This window comes from Giraffa tippelskirchi, chromosome 6, assembly GCF_054371585.1.
Source record: "Giraffa tippelskirchi isolate mGirTip1 chromosome 6, T2T-mGirTip1v1.2.pri, whole genome shotgun sequence".
NCBI lineage: Eukaryota > Metazoa > Chordata > Mammalia > Artiodactyla > Giraffidae > Giraffa > Giraffa tippelskirchi.
The window spans coordinates 163,522,933-163,540,402 of record NC_137280.1 but is presented as its reverse complement, the minus strand read 5'-3'; the positions used below and the strand labels follow the sequence as shown (position 1 = coordinate 163,540,402).

At 39.1% G+C, this 17,470-nt stretch overlaps 1 protein-coding gene and 1 non-coding gene across 26 annotated transcripts in view; both read left to right on the top strand.

The window, feature by feature from the left end:
* Positions 1-17,470, top strand: part of ARB2A (ARB2 cotranscriptional regulator A) — a 424,113-nt gene that overhangs the window by 118,121 nt on the left and 288,522 nt on the right. The gene's annotated exons all lie outside the window — the stretch shown is intronic.
* On the top strand, positions 6,039-6,110 carry TRNAC-ACA (transfer RNA cysteine (anticodon ACA)). The gene has a single exon. It is a non-coding gene; the product is annotated as a tRNA-Cys (tRNA).

The following is a 17,470-nucleotide window of genomic DNA, read 5'->3' as shown; positions in this document are numbered from 1 at the left end:
AAAAAAAATTTCATTAGCAAAAGAGAGAAATATGATGGCTTATTGGCAGGTACCATCTTTTTTTTGTTAAATCTATTAAAATAATATGTGATTTCAGTTTACTTCTTAAATAGGAACATAATCCATGTAAGTTCTTATTGCTAATGAATGTTAATAGTGATAAAGGTGGAGATGGTAGTTAGCTTTTATCTTATTTTTGGTTTGTTTTTTCCCTTTTCTTCTACAAATCCTGCCACTTTGTATCTTATTCCTCTTAACAGTATGACTGTCTCTTTTGAGCATCTAGTTGTATTGGCAGTGATTTTTCTAGATCCAAATTATTAACTATTCTGTGGACCCACGGAGAAGGCAATGGCACTGCACTCCAGGACTCTCGCCTGGAAAATCCCATGGACAGGGGAGCCTGGTGGGCTGCCGTCTATGGGGTCGCTCAGAGGTGGACACGACTGGGCGACTTCACTTTCACTTTTCACTTTCGTGCATTGGAGAAGGAAATGGCAACTCACTCCAGTGTTCTTGCCTGGAGAATCCCAGGGACGGGGGAGGCTGGTGGGCCGTCTATGGGGTCGCACAGAGTCGGACACGACTGAAGCGACTTGGCAGCAGCAGCAGCAGCAGCAGCTGTGGACCCAAAGGACATGGGATTAAGTTGTTTTTAAAACTGCTTTGGAGCTGTACGTGGGCTTCTAATGTCAACCTTCAGGGGTAATTGGAGAATGTGAAATATAAGCCTTCTGAAAATGAGTTTTTTAAACCGAGAGTCATTAATGGCAAAATTTTTTTTCTAACCTCTTACTTTGTAAAATCCATCCTATCCATCCAGCAGTCCTACAGTTCATCTATAGATGCATCAAGTATTTATTGAGCACTAGGCACTGTTTAAGTTTAGGGAGGTACAGTATTAATTAAAACATAGTGCCTGCCCTCAAGACTTCATGGTTTAATGAGGGATACAAGTGAATTCGGTGCAGTGTGATATGTGCCAAAACTGTAAGCATAGGGTATTGTAAATAAGCATGTTGAAGGCATCTCTTAATGCCATCTCTATGGGAATACTTCCCAGAAGAATTAATCTTTACATAGAATTCTCAAGTATGAGTAGGCACTTGGAGGTGGAGAGAGGTGTTCCAGACAGAGGGATTAGTTGAATATAGCTTGAACACAGAGTGTGATGTGAGGGGCGAGTGTAAGACTGAGGCTGTAGACATCATCAGGACCAGGTGTGTCCTTTTAAGATATTTATAAATTGCTTTAAGGGTTATAGAGCAGCGCTGAATAGTGTCTAAATAGGGCAATGACATGTCAAATTATGTTTTAGATAGTTAATTCTAGCACAAACCTGAACAGTGGCTTCAGTGACCAGTAAGATATTATAGACAAAACACACAAGAGCAAAAATGGTAGATTAAACTGAGGAAGGAGAGGGAATGAATAGAACTGGAGAGATAAAAGAGCTATGATGAGGATTGATTGTGGGAAGTGAAAGAAATAAAAGGCTCAAATATGATACCTGGATTTCTGATTTGTCTAATAGAGGAGATGGTAGTTATCATTAACCGAGTTGAGGAATACTTAAGAGGAGTGGTATTTTAACACTCAGGGGGTTGAAAATCTTATTTTAGACATGCAGTTTTTGAGGTGTATATGCCACCATATTCCTCCAGTTGACTTTCATTTGATGTTTTTATTGATTTTTGCCAAAATCTTGCATCCATAGCCATCCTGTAGTTACAACTAACATTGTCAATTGTGATGTGATTCGAACAATAACTGGTATATTCATTATATTGACACTAAAATAGAAGTGAAACAAAGACATATGTCCAAACTTCATTTATTCAGTAATTATGTGAGTGCCTTGGGTTATAGTTTCCAAATACTTAAAGAATGTGTACTTAATATTATATGTGATTCACTGTGTCACAGCTACAGACAAGACAAACTGTTAAATTTAATCTGTATAATTAACACTTTAACTTCATGTTCTTAAGTCTAGACTATCAACAAAACAATTAATGAAGCCCTGATTTGTAGTGTTTGCCAGTTTCTATGGTATAAGTACTCATATAAAAGCGATGGATGCTTTCAAGCTGCCAGTCTATTGTTACTGAACATAGAGTTGGGAGAAATATACATACAGTATTTCATCCTTATGTGTTATTTCTACCATACAGATACAGTAGACATTAATAACTGAGAACATAGATAATAGTAAAATATAGTAAAATAACTAGGAAGTGATGAGTGTTTATTACATTTATGTTGTATAGTATTTGTTCAGTTCAGTCATTTCAGTCTCTCAGTCATGTCTGACTCTTTGCCATCCCATGGACTGCAGCACACCAGGCCTCCCTGTCCATCGCCAACTCCCGGAGTTTACTCAAACTCATGTCCATTGAGTCGGTGATGCCATCCAATCATCTCATCCTTTGTCATCCCCTTCTCTTCCTGCCTTCAATCTTTTCCAGCATCAGGGTCTTTTCCAATGAGTCAGTTCTTCACATCAGGTGGCCAAAGTATTGGAGTTTCAGCTTCAGCATCTGTCCTTCCAATGAACACCCAGGACTGATCTCCTTTAGGATGGACTGGTTGGATCTCTTTGCAGTCCAAGGGACTCTCAAGAGTCTTCTCCAACACTATAGTTCAGAAGCATCAGTTCTTCGGCACTCAGCTTCCTTTATAGTCCAGCTCTCAGATCCATACATGACTACTGGAAAAACCGTAGCTTTGACTAGACGGACCTTTGTTGGCATGTATTTGTAAGATTATGTAATTTAATCTTTAATAGTGGCTTTGTGTAACAGCTGATTCACAGAATTCCTGAAAATTTAGCAATGATTTCCCATGAACCAGTATGTGTTAGCTCCAGCACGCCACACTTTGTAATGAGTATGTTCAGTGCAGCACTATTTATGTGACTTAAAACTGAAACTGTCTCAGTGCTCATCAGTAGTAGAATGGTAATTCTGATTTTTGTCTAATTATTACCTAAGTATTCTAGAAATCTAGTTCTTATTTCTAACTATAAATTTGAATCTGCTGTCTTTACACAATAGAATATTATATTTTAATAAGATTAAACTTACAACTATATGCAACAAGGTATTAGTAGATGAACCTCTCCAACTTACTGTTATGTTAAAGGAGCCAATCAGAAAGAGTATGAATTATGTGATTCCATTTATATAAAGTTCAGAAACAAGCAAAACTAATACATGGTGTTAGAAATCAAGGTAGTATTTATGCTCAAAGGGGAATTCATGACAAGGGCTTCTGGGGTGCTAGAAGTGCCCATTTTTAAAAAATTTGTTAGTTACATGTGTTCACTTTGTGAAAACTTATTGGGCTGTATACTTAAAGTTTGTGTACTTTTCTGTGTATACGTACTATTTCAGTTGAAATTTCACTAGAAACAAAATATTGGCTGAATTGGAAGATGCATCTGGAAACTAGTCAGTTAGTATATTTGAGGGATAGCTTACATTGAGATATAGCCTAGGCCCCCTCTAAGTTATCACAGAATTGGGATTTTTCTCTTTCAGGTATATTGTGAGCTTCAGTTGAAATACTTTCCATTAGCCTGTACACTTATTATATCACTTCTTGTCTTGCTTTTTCTTCTTTCTAAAAGCCTTCTTCCTAGTTCCTAATTGCCTATTGAAATTTCTTTGCATTCTCTTCACATGGAAGTCATTCTTGATTTGTTTGAGGTCTGATTACAGTAAAAGTAGTTTTTACCTACTGGCATATCTATTACCATATAAAATTTGAAGATTAGTGTGAACAGGGTTAGATATGCTTTTCCAGGCTCAAGAGATTGCATGATTGAGGGTTTCCCAGTCTTGACTGCTGGGTAAGTGGGACTAGTTTAAGGCTTCCTTCCTCTGTTGCTTCAAATATAACCCCCAATTCTGTATCTTGATGGTTTTTTCCATTGTCCTTATTGTAATCATCCCATACCAGCTCTCATAAAAATGCTTTGTCATTTCCTACATACTGTCAAGTATATTTACTGTCACTTTTGAAATAACCTAAAGTTCATGATAATATAGTAAATAGTGAGAAATTGCAAGTCCCTTTCCATTAAGAGATTTTGTAAATTACAAATACCTTATTAGTAACTGGTTGTCAGCCATGATCTTGAAGGAGTGGATCTCATGAAAGATGACTCTGTTTCTAGATGTTGCATCTGAGACTAGTTAAAAATCCCCAGATCTGTTAATCTAGATTCGATGAACTATGTTTGATTTTCTCCCTGATCAGGTTAATGTCATAACTCTGCTGTTAGTGAAGATCAGATTGAAACTGCTAGTGTCTACAACAGTGTGATGTTTACTTGCTGTACTTACCAGTCCACTTATGGACCCCCTCCTCCTGGTATGCTTATGGCTGGTTTAAAAGTCTATGTCAGGTGGCTTATTTGAAGTGAATTCATTTATACTTGTTGATCAGTTGGTAAGTCGTGTCCAGCTCTTTGCAGCCTCATGGACTGCAGCACACCAGGCTGCCCTGTCCTCTACTATCTCCCAGAGTTTGCTCAAGTTCATGTCCATTGAGTCGGTGATACTGTCTAACCATCTCATCCTCTCCTGCCTTCTACTCCTTTTGCCTTCATTCATTTGTACTTACACAGTTGATAAACTCATTTCTTTTCTAACTGATTCTATCCTGGAATGCTTCTGACAGTTTGTATCTTAAGCACTTCATTTCTGGGAGGGTCCAATTTAAGTTTAATTTTATTTTCTCCAATTTTAGAACAAGTTTAACTTTTTTACATTTTTTTTCTGTGTTATAAGAAAAATCAAGTTATGTTGCTTTAAAAATTTTTTTGTAAGTAAAATTCTTTTAACAATGTTTTCTAATTCCTTTGGCATGAAGAAGCCAATAATTCTACTTTCCTAAAGCGACTTGTTTTCCTTTTACACTCCATGTTTCTGGTGTTGGCACTCTTGTTTTTAGTAGTCTCTCTTGCATACAGAATTTTAGATTTTTTACAGAATAAAGGTTATAGGCGAATAGCCAGCTGTCATCTTCTTGAGGTCAGATACCACTACTATATATGAGATGCTCTGTTTGGCTTCATACTACTTGCCAGATTGCTAAGCAGATGTTCTAGGCTATAATTCAGGAAACTGGGACCTCTTGAAACATTCCCTGAGAGTCGCTTTGACATCTCTGAATCATTTATTTAAAGGTAATTAGTTCTAGTGAAAATGCATTGATATGAAAAGAACAAAATTATTTTACAGTGTTTGGAAATTGTAGCTTGATTAGAAACTTGATCCTGGATATGTATATGATGGTACAAAAGTATAAATTTTAACATAAGAATGCATTAGAATTAAGACCTTTCCACTTTTTTCTTTTATTTGGAGACTTACCAAAAAGGGTACTTTTCTTCAAAGTTTTTCTGTTTATAGACTTTAAGGACTACCAGTTCACTCCATGCTACATTGAAGAACTAATAAGCTGCCTCTTTTTATACAGAAAACAGGTGCAAAGGCGAGGGTAAAAGTATTCTTTCTTCTATTATATATCCTAGTACCTGCCTTGGTACTTTTCTCTCGTATCCCATCAATATTTTTGTTGTTAGTACAGTTTTTTTTTTTTATTAATAATGAATGTAAAGTTTCCTTATTTATACCTGGAACTTTTATGAAATACTATTCTAAAGCTGAAGTTTTCTTGTGCTTTGTGTCCAATATTAACACATCGTTTGCACAAAAGATAAAAATTTATACTGATAAAACTGTTATGATCTAAAAGTCATAAAACTGCATTTAAAAAAAAATCTGCTATGATATGTTCATTTAGATCTCTTTGACTCTTTTTAGGTAGTAAAGGAGCCATATCACTTGTGTACATATCAGTATATTTTACTTGTATGCCTTGTGCTTTAAAGTGCTTCACACATAAATAGTATAAGATCCAATGTTTTGTTATTGAGATAATTGTTAGGCCACTATATTTTACAAAAGGTGAGAATAAATAGTAGAATAAATATCCAAGTCCCGTTTATATTCACCTATGGGTGAACTTCCCTGGTGGCTCAGATGGTAAAGCGTCTGCTTACAATGCGGGAGACCCAGGTTCGATCCCTGGGTTGGGAAGATCCCTTGGAGAAGGAAATGGCAACCCACTCCAGTAGTCTTGCCTGGAAAATCCCATGGACGGAGGAAGCGTGGTAGGCTACAGTCCATGGGGTCACAAAGAGTTGGACACGACTGAACGACTTCACTTTCACTTTCTTGGGTGAATTTGAATTTAAAGTTAATGTGGATCCATTGGACATTCAGGATACTCATAACAAACACTTCAGTCAAACTAATGAAGTCTCAGAGTGAAAATCGAACTCTTGAATCACTTCTGTTCTTCCTCTTTAAACAATTCTCCCATTTTTCCCATTTCATATGTTGGATAAATAGCATTACAATGAAACTGATGTGAAAGACCAATCTCAGCAATTCTCCCAGAGTTGTAGAAAAGTAATTGAAGGTGTTAATTTACAAAACTTACCCTAATCTCTGAGCCTAAGTGGATATATAACCTTAACTTCATAACTTCCAGTTCTGCTGGACTAAAAGTTATGTATTCCAGTGTGAAAAAACACATGGTTTGGTGATGTCAGTTTTGTAATTGAAACCCAAGCAGAGCCTCTGTGTCTAAAGGAAATATAAGGGTATGCGTAGGAAAGCTCTTATTTGGATAATTGATATTTGAGTATTAGTAATCTCTGTCCTCTCTTTCTTCTTTCCCTTTCTCTTTCTCTCCCCTCTTTGTTTCATACAAATATACACTCACACAAATTAGCAAGTCAGAATTAGCATATCAAGTTATCCTGTTTAGTCAATTCAAAGATGCCCATTTTCTTTATATTTTAACACCTCTGAAATTGGGCTGTGCCTATATTTTCTCCATCCAAATTTAGAACCAACTGAGAGAAAAAAAGTAAAATGATAGAGATCAGTGTATCATCTTTATAACTCATAAATAGTAGATTGAGGAATGAGTTAGCTCTCCTATCCAGGTGGGTTACTCTCCCGAGAATTCAGCAGATTTACTGGCAGGCTCATCCTGTGAGCTTATGGCACAGAGCAGCAGAGAATTTATGCTTTCTACAGGCATCTGGGGGCTTCCCTGGTGGCTCAGATGGTAAAGAATCCACCTGCAATACGGGAGACCTGGGTTCGATCCCTGGGTTGAGAAGATCCCCTGGAGAAGGAAATGGCAACGCAGTCCAGTATTCTTGCCTGGAGAATCCCCATGGACAGAGGAGCCTGGTGGGCTACAGTCCATGGGGTCACAAAGAGTCAGACACGACTTAGCGACTAAGCACCACAAAGCACCGCACCGCACGGCACAGCACACAGGCATCTGGCTGCCCAGATGGGAGGAAGAGACTGGGTCACAAAGAGCAGCTCACCAGTCACACAGGTTGGCACCCCTACTCCCGGGGAGAATGAGAAGGTGGAAGGAGTCAGGGGGGTATTATTAGTCTAGATGGAGACTAGTCCAGAGTACTGGTGTACTCCCCTCCCCAACAGAGTGAAGCCCAGGTCTCTAATCTAGATACTACTCCAAAGCTAAGCCCTTTCCCATTCTTTCCCAAGTTCTGATTTGCTTAGGACGCTTTAAAAATACAGATGTTAAAATATACCCTAGGAATATATTCATTTTTTATTCTCTCCCTCCTGTCTCTGGATTCTTCTCTGGCTCGTCTTTCTACTTCCATACACTTTTACTGCTGCCAACACCTGTTGAGTTCTTTGTTTCTTTATTTCGTGGAGAAGCTGGTCCTTTCCGGGCAGACTCCAGGCTCGCTCTCTGTTGTAGGATGCACCTTTTCCTCCCAGTTGCCTGCATTCCAACACAGCTGAATCTCACACCTTGTTTTCTTCCTCTGCCTTTGCTTATGTTGTCCCATTCAGATCCCTTGAGATGAATTTATCCTCACCTTGATCTCAGTCTTATCGTCACACCTTCCCTTTTACATTTATTCTCTTGTACACCTTCTCCCCTGGCCTATCACGTGCCTACCTGGGCTTGACAGAGTTCCTTTGAACTAGAAGCTTGTTAGTATTTAAAACAAACAAACAAAAACTTCATTCAAGCCACATGTTGTTAATATCCTCATTTGCTGCACACATGCTGCCTTAGGATTGGCTTCTTTCTTGAAGAATTAGCATTGAAGAAATCCACATTTGCATTTTATCACATCCACCACAGCCCATCTGGAGTGAACCACCAATCCACAGTGGATTTTTGTGGAAGAGCGTTTTGCTCCGTGAAGCACCTAGATAAATGCACAAAGATGAAAGCAAAAGAAAACACTCATTTTTATTTCCTTCCGAATCAAAGTTTAATATGCCGTGTTTGCCAGTGTATCAGTTCAGTCCAGTCGTTCTGCCAGGGTATAGGGCATATTAAAATTATACTTAAGTATTAGAAATTGAGTGTCTGAGGCAGGAATAAAATCTTATCTGTTTGTGGAATATGCAAGCATGGCTTGGCAAATGAAAGATATTTTCAGTGTATTGCATTCTTTATTTTTGTACTGCGATCTATAAAACTTTATATCATAAGTTGTGCTTATTAAGAAAATTGATGTCTCCAATCAGATAATCATGAAGCTGCTTCTATAAGAGAAAGAAGGAAAGTAAAGATATTTGGAAAACCAGAAAAGCTGATCTTTAGTAGTGTATACCTTGAATTAGTGGAGTAGGATTAGGGTTTTTCTTCAAATTTTAGTTTGTCTTATCTTGAGATTATTTTTCCACCAACTGTATTGGAGATATATTTTTCTTAAGTGGTAAAAGATAAGTTGAGCTTTTTTCCCTGCTACTTATTTGTAGAGTACTTGTTCATTCATTTAGTATTTATTTGAGCATCATATATGTGTGTGTGTATCATTGTCATATATAATGTATATGTGTGTGTAGATATACATGAAGCACTGTTCTAGATAATGGGGATGTATCAGAGAATAGCCCCAAATCCCAGCTCTCATGGAGCTTTTCATTCTGCTGGAGTATCATGAAAGTTAAAAGTTCTTTAAATGTGATATAGTTAGAAGTTGGTCCTTTAAGTAGTAATAGAAGATCCCCCAGAGAAGGAGATGTCAACCCACTTCAGTATTCTTGCCTGGAAAATCCCATGGACAGAAGAGCCTGGCATGCTGTAGTCCACAGGGTTGCAAAGAGTTGGACACGACTGAAGCAACTTAGCACACACCTGCTCTTTTAATGTCTCGTGGCATGGCAGTCTCCAGGTATTCAGACTTCATACATGATGGTTCTTGTGAGGAAGAATGCAGAAACTGCCAGTTCTCTTAGAAGTTGGGCATGGAACTGGCATATTTTATTGGAATATAGTTGCTTTACACTGTTGTGTTCGTTTCTGCTATACAGCAGAGCGAATCGGTTATATGTGTACATATGCTGACTTGCTTCAGTTGTGTCCAACTCTGCGTGATCCTATGGACTGTAGCCCATCAGGTTCCTCTGTCCATGGGATTCTCCAGTCAAGAATACTGGAGTAGGTTCCCATGCCCTCCTCCAGGGGACCTTCCCCACATAGGGATGAAACCCACATCTTTTATGTCTCCTACATTGGCAGGAGGGTTCTTTACCACTAGTGCCACCTAGGGAGCCCATATGTATACATATATCCTCTCTTTTTAGATTTCCTTCCCATTTAGGTCACCAGAGAGCATTGAATAAAATTTCCTGTGCTGTACAGGCAACTGCTCTCCTTAGTTATCTGTTTTATACAATAGTGGTGTATATAGGTCAAACCCAATCTCCCAATTCATCCCACCCCGTTTTCCCCCCTTGGTATCCATAAGTTTGTTCTCTCCACCTATGTCTCTGTCTCTGCTTTGCCAATAAGTTTGCCTATACCATTTTTCTAGATTCCACATGTAAGCAATATTATTTTGATATTTGTTTTTCTCTTTCTGACTTATTTCACTCTGTATAACAATCTCTAGGTCTATCCATGTCTCTGCAAATGGCACTGTTTTGTTCCTTCTGATGGGTAAGTAATACTCCGTTGTGTATATAGACACCACATCATTATCCATCCCTCTGTTGATGGACATTTAGGTTGCTTCCATTGTAAACAGTGCTGCAGTGAACACTGAGGTGCATGTATCTGTTTAAATTAGAGTATTCTCCAGATTGAAGAGTTTTCTCTGCATATATGCCCAGGACTGGGATTGCTAGATCATAGGGCAGCTTTGTTTTTAGATTTTTAAGGAACCTCCGTACTGTTTTCCATAGAGTTTGTGCCTATTTCCCACCAACAGTATAAGAGGGTTCCTTTTCCTCTACACCTTCTCCAGCATTTATTGTTTGTAGACTTTTTAACGATAGCCATTCTGACTGACCACCTGTGTGAGGTGATATTTCATTGTAGTTTTCATTTGCAGTTCTCTAATAATTAGCATTGCTGAACATCTTTTTATGTGTCTGTTGGCCATCTATATGTCTTTCCGTGTTTCACTTAAAGGATGCCTGTATGTACATTCAGATAGGTAACCATGTTTTTTATTTCTTTTTCGCTTTTAAAAAGCTACTTAGGACTGATTTAAAAAAATGATAAAAAATAACTAAAAGGAAAAAAATTAGAAACAGTCCTTGCAGTTAAAAAAATAATAAATGAAAGTTTCTGTCTCTGCTCTTACCCCATGCCAGAGGTGGTAATCGTGATTAACAGTTTGATGGATATCCTTCCATATTTTCCCCTAAAGCTATATAATTATTGATGTGTGTATCTGTATTTATTTTTTATTTCACCAGGCAAAATTATGACCTACATATATTTTCACTTTTAATTATCCAGCCTTGCTAAACCTCGGTTTCTTCATCTGAAAATGCAGGGGGTTAGCAGTAGAACCAGCTCACAGTAAAGTTTAAGTGAAATAATCCATGTAAATTATTTGTATCACAGCAGCACATGTAAAATGGAGGGGAAGGATGGGTGATGTATTTATTTATCTTATTGTAATTCCAGCAACTTAGGGCATCTAATAGAAATTGTAGTGCTCTAGGCAGGATAAACATAAAAAGATTGACAAAGACCAGAAATTATAGTAATGTTTAAACTAATAACTTGAGCTTACAATGGTGCATCATTAAGTGTGCTGCAAGTGATTGCCCATCATAATCGCCTACTATTTTCTTAGTTTTCAGTGTAAAAATTCATTTCCCTTCTTTGTCTCTCTTCTTTCTTCTACAAACTTGGCAGTAAATCAGCTGAATGTTTTGAGTGCCATTTACAGGTAAGGCAAGATATTAAGCACATAATTATCAACTCTCTACAAAAGTTTTAAAATCTTTATGTAAATATATAATGGTACTTAAGAGCATAAATTCATCTCCCCCCTTCCCATCTCCCCAAACTGTATGAGACTAAATTCTTAGTTGAAATAAATTGAAATACCTTAAACAAGGCTGCTGCTTCCGACCCTCTTCTGTTTTCTCCCATCCTTCGCTGATGTTGAATTGCTTGCGGTATTTTTGGAAAATAGTAGTGCCTGACGCCCACCCCCAGACAGTGAGATTGAAGTGCTGCAGGTTTCCCAAGTGATTCTAAATGGGCAGCAAAGTTTAGGAACCATTGCCCTCAGCTCACCCTGTGCCTCAGACTAATCCTATCAGGATGTCTGGGAGAGTGGAGGCAGCAGGGCATCAGTGTATTTTCAAGTATGCCAGGTGACCACAGTGTGCAGCCAGGTTAAGGATCTCTGTTTTAGAGAATCAGGAGGGAATTCAGAGAAACTGTAATAAGAATTTTTCTGCTTTAGTGACTGCACGTAGGAAGTAGTAGGAGAAACAAGGAACACAGAGTTTTAAATTCAGAAGAATTTAATATCTAATCTAACCCTTCATTTTACAGAATTAAAAAGACTTGCTCAGTGTCACACGTCTGAGAAATGGGCACTGCCTCCACTCCTTCCACTCACACGTGCCCACGTTCCCCCTACTACTTCCCTTCTGTACCTGTAGTATAGCTATACTTATATATAAATATTTGATTGAATGTGCAGGACACTAGTGTTGTTGGTGACAAAGTCGAAAAGGCAGATTGTTGTACTTTGAGTATATACTGGAAATTTAGTTGTCGGTTGGTTTAGTTAAAGAAAGTAGAAAAATATCTATAAAGGAGATTATCTGTAAACATTTAAGCCAGAGGAAGTAGTAATCAGGTGTGAAGTTGCAATCAGATTGACAAAGAATCATTAACAAAGAGGAACAAGTTAAACCCGTAAATGTGACTGAGGAGAGAATATGCTGCTGCTGCTGCTGCTAAGTCGCTTCAGTCGTGTCCGACTCTGTGCGACCCCATAGACGGCAGCCCACCAGGCTCCGCCGTCCCTGGGATTCTCCAGGCAAGAATACTGGAGTGGGTTGCCATTTCCTTCTCTAATGCATGAAAGGGAAAAGTGAAAGTGAAGTCGCTCAGTCGTGTCCGACTCTTAGCAACCCCATGGACTGCAGCCTACTAGGCTCCTCCATCCATGGGATTTTCCAGGCAAGAGTACTGGAGTGGGGTGCCATTGCCTTCTCCGGAGGAGAGAATATAGGAGGAGGATATCTAAGGGCTGAGACTTTGGGAAGCAAACTCATTTAGGGGCCGGTGGAGGGAAATAAGATGGAAAGAGATGGCAAAGAACCACTGTTTTTTATGTTGAAAAAAAAAAGAACAATAATTTTTTTTACACTGATGAAACATTGTGCACATAATAATCACTCATATTTGGTAAATGAATTAAGTGAAACAAAATGTGATGTGAGGTGTTGCTAGTTTTGGTAGAAGACAGTCACTGTATACTAGAAAAAGTATTGGACTTGAAGTGAAATGATCTGGCTTCCTGTTTGCCCTTATCTCCTACTAGCTATGTGAATCGTGATAAATAGCTTGACCTTTCTGAATCCATGGATCCATGAAGGGATAATGCCTCTTCACAGAGTTAGTAATTCAGGGATTAAATGAGATGATACGTGCCAAACTATAATGTGCTGTTGACATGTCTTGCAGTGTTCTTACTGGGGAAGCCAGTAGAGGTGAAAATACAGAGTTGGACAAACTCAGACTCAAATGCTGGCCCTAGCTAAGGTGCCTCAGAGCAAGTTACTTAACTTCTCTGAGAGGCATTGGGAAATGGAGATGATGTGAATATCTTTGTCATAATTTTGTTGTGATTAATAAAGATTAAATGAGATAATGTGGGTTATTCACTTATAATAATATGTGAAAGTGAACATGTAAGTCACTCAGTCAGTTGTATCCAACTCTGTGCAACCCCATGGACTGTAGCCTCCCAGGCTCCTCTGTCCATGGAATTCTCCAGGCAGGAATACTGGAGTGGGTTGCTGTGACCTTCTCCAGGGGATCGCCCTGATCCAGGGATTGAACCAGGTCTCCTGCATTGCAGGCAGATTCTTTACCATCTGATATCAGTTCAGTTCAGTTCAGTCGCTCAGTCGTGTCCAACTCTTTGCGACCCCATAAATTGCAGCACGCCAGGCCTCTCTGTCCATCACCAACTCCCAGAGCCTACCCAAACCCATGTCCATTGAGTCAGTGATGCCATCCAACCATCTCATCCTCTGTCGTCCCCTTCTCCTCCTGCCCCCAATCCTACCCAGCATTAGGGTCTTTTCCAATAAGTCAACTCACATCTGATATGGGTAGCTTCAAATTTATGTTAAGGATATTGTTATGGCCATTCAGAATAACAGTTTAAAAATATAGATTAGCTCAATGTTTCTTTTTTTTTTCCTCTGAAAGATATTTTTTATTTTTTATTTATTTATTTTTTTTATAAATTTATTTATTTTAGTTGGGGGCTAATTACTTTACAATATTGTAATAGTTTTTGCCATACATTGACATGAATCAGCCATGGGTTTACATGTGTTCCCCTTCCTGGACGCCCCTCCCACCTCCCTCCCCATCCCATCCCTCTGGGTCATCCCATTGCCCCGGCCCTGAGCCTTTGTCTCATGCATCGAACATGGAATGGTGTTCTGTTTCACATATGATAATATACATGTTTCAATGCTATTCTCCCAGAATGTCCCACCCTCACCTTCTCCCTCAGAGTCCATAAAATTGTTCTATGCATCTGTGTCTCTTATTCTGTCTCGTATATAGGGTTATCGTTACCATCTTTCAAATTCCATATATATGCATTAGTATACTGTATTGGTGTTTTTCTTTCTGGCTTACTTCACTCTGTATAATGGGCTCCAGTTTCATCCATCTCAGTAGAACCGATTCAAATGTATTTTTTTAATGGCTGAGTAATATTCCATTGTGTATATGTACCACAGCTTCCTTATCCATTCGTCTGCTGATGGACATCTAGGTTGCTTCCATGTCCTGGCTATTGTAAACAGTGCTGCGATGAACATTGGGGTACATGCGTCTCTTTCAATTCTGGTTTCCTCGGTGTATATGCCCAGCAGTGGGATTGCTGGGTCATATGGCAGTTCTATTCCCAGTTTTTTAAGGAATCTCCACACTGTTCTCCATAGTGGCTGTACTAGTTTGCATTCAATGTTTCTTTAATGCCGCAGTGTGTCTAATGACACTTAATAGGTAATCATCACCTTAATAGGTAAAAACATATTTGAGCATAGCACCAGAAAACCTTCAGTAAAATATTTACCACAGCAAACTCTTACTGACTAATCTTTCACAGCCGCTTTGTTAGCTTGTTTTATATCTGCTTTGACTATTGGACATTTTCACCATTGTGTCGTAAACTCATTTCTTACTCCATGTTCATTCTGTAGGCAATGTCTTCCACTTCTTCAATTACTGCTGATTCTTTTAAAGCTCTCAAACATGAATCCCTAGCTCTAACCATTCTCTCAAGTCTAGACCCATATCTCCAAATGCCAACGCCTCTCCTCAGGTCTCTCATTGACTTTTTTGTACACTGCTGTGACCCAGAATGACCACGCTGTTCCCTCTGCTCCCTCCTGTATAAATGTGTTCCCCTGTGTTCTCTGTCTGTAAATGGCAGCATCCTCACCACAGCCCATGTCAAAAACCTAGGCATCTTCTATTGCCTTGCTCTCCACATATAATGTCACCAAAATTTGTCCCTTCTACTTTTTAAATGTATCCTGTTCATCTCCTATTCCTTTCCAGCCGTAACTTCATAATCAAGGCCACTGCTGTCTCTCACATGGGCTAGTCCATTCCTCTTATAATGTAACTCCACATCCACACTCACCCCTTTTCAGTCCAATTCTACTTGACTTCCCTGTTCGCTCAGACAGTAAAGCGTCTGCCTACCATCTGGGAGACCCAGGTTGGGAAGATCCACTGGAGAAAGAAATGGCAACCCACTCCAGTACTCTTGCCTGGAAAATCCCATGGATGGAGGAGCCTGGTAGGCTACAGTCCACAGGGTTGCAAAGAGTCGGACACGACTGAGTGATTTCACTTTCACTTTCCACTTAGCAGCCAGAGTGATATTTGAAGACACATGCTTGATCAAACCCTTCTGTATCTTTCTATTGCTCTTATGTCTTAGTCTCTTCAGCCTTAAGGTCTCAGCTTAAATATCAACTCTGTAGGGAAACCTTCCCATCCTCCTTCCAGTACCCCCTAAATTAACTCCTGCTATATGTTCCTGTATGCAGTACCCCCTAAATTAACTCCTGCTATATGTTCCTGTATGCTATATGTTCCTGTATGCAGGTCAGGAAGCAACAGTTAGAACTGGACATGGAACAACAGACTGGTTCCAAATAGGAAAAGGAGTACGTCAAGGCTGTATATCGTCACCCTGCTTATTTAACTTCTATGCAGAGTACATCATGAGAAACGCTGGGCTGGAAGAAACACAAGCTGGAATCAAGATTGCCGGGAGAAATATCAATAACCTCAGATATGCAGATGACACCACCCTTATGGCAGAAAGTGAAGAAGAGCTAAAGAGCCTCTTGATGAAGGTGAAAGAGGAGAGTGAAAAAGTTGGCTTAAAGCTCAACATTCAGAAAACTAAGATCATGGCATCTGGTCCATTCACTTCATGGCAAATAGATGGGGAAACAGTGGAAACAGTTTCAGACTTTATTTTTTGGGGCTCCAAGGTCACTGCCGATGATGATTGCAGCCATGAAATTAAAAGACGCTTACTCCTTGGAAGGAAGGTTATGGCCAACCTAGATAGCATATTTAAAAGCAGAGACATTACTTTGCCAACAAAAGTCCGTCTAGTCAAGGCTATGGTTTTTCCAGTGGTCATGTATGGATGTGAGAGTTGGACGGTGAAGAAAGCTGAGCGCCGCAGAATTGATGCTTTTGAACTGTGGTGTTGGAGAAGACTCTTGAGAGTCCCTTGAACTGCAAGGAGATCCAATCAATCCATCCTAAAAGAGATCAATTCTGGGTGTTCATTGGAAGGTCTGATGTTGAAGCTGAAACTCCAATACTTTGGGCACCTCATGTGAAGGGTTGACTCATTGGAAAAGACCCTAATGATGGGTAGGATTGGGGGCAGGAGGAGAAGGGGACGACAGAGGATGAGATGGTTTGATGGCATCACTGACTCGATGGACATGGGTTTGGGTGGACTCCGGGAGTTGGTGATGGACAGAGAGGCCTGGCGTGCTACAATTCATGGGGTCGCAAAGAGTCGGACACGACTGAGCGACTGAACTGAACTGTTAATGTTCTTATGGCATATTCATTCTTTTGAAGTGATTTTCCTATCTGTAATTGTCTGCTCTCTGCTATGAAGGCAGGAAGTATGTCTGTCTCATCAGTTATCCCTGCCCATTAGCTCTGTGCGTGGCCTATAGTCTGCATTCAGTAAATAATCCAAGTGAAAAAATTATTAGAGTGAATTTCTTGAATGCTGATCCCAAGAAGGGGAAGTGTACTTTTGTAAGTTCTAATTCTCTATTTCCATTCATGCTACAAATGGGATCGTCAAAACTTACGACTTTTACTTTTCTTCTACTCTCATATCCCCATACTTTTTTTTCATATTTTTTTCCTTGTAAGATTTCACTTGGTGCTATTACTTGTTACTACTTCTGTTTATCTTGCAAGACCTTTACCATGAATATTTAAAATATTCAGTAAAGGAATTCCTTGAATTAATGTTCCTTCAGAATCTGCTTAGAGGGTTTTGAGTCCTTACAAGACACACATTGTATGGAATGTTTCCTCTAGCTTGCTGGTACTAACTAAGGTTATAGGAAAGGTTAGGGGGCTTTGGGTGTAAAGCTTATAATTTATATCAGCCATCTGATGCTCAGAGCTGGAAGAAGCCAAGACAGAGATTCTTGGAATTACAAACCAATGTAACAAAATATGACTTTCAGCACTAACCTAATGTGTTCTTACTTTTGCTTCACACTAAACTTCAAATAGATCATTTCTTTTAAAGGATAAATACCAGCAGTTGAACATACTATTTAAATTGCCTTATTAAACTTAG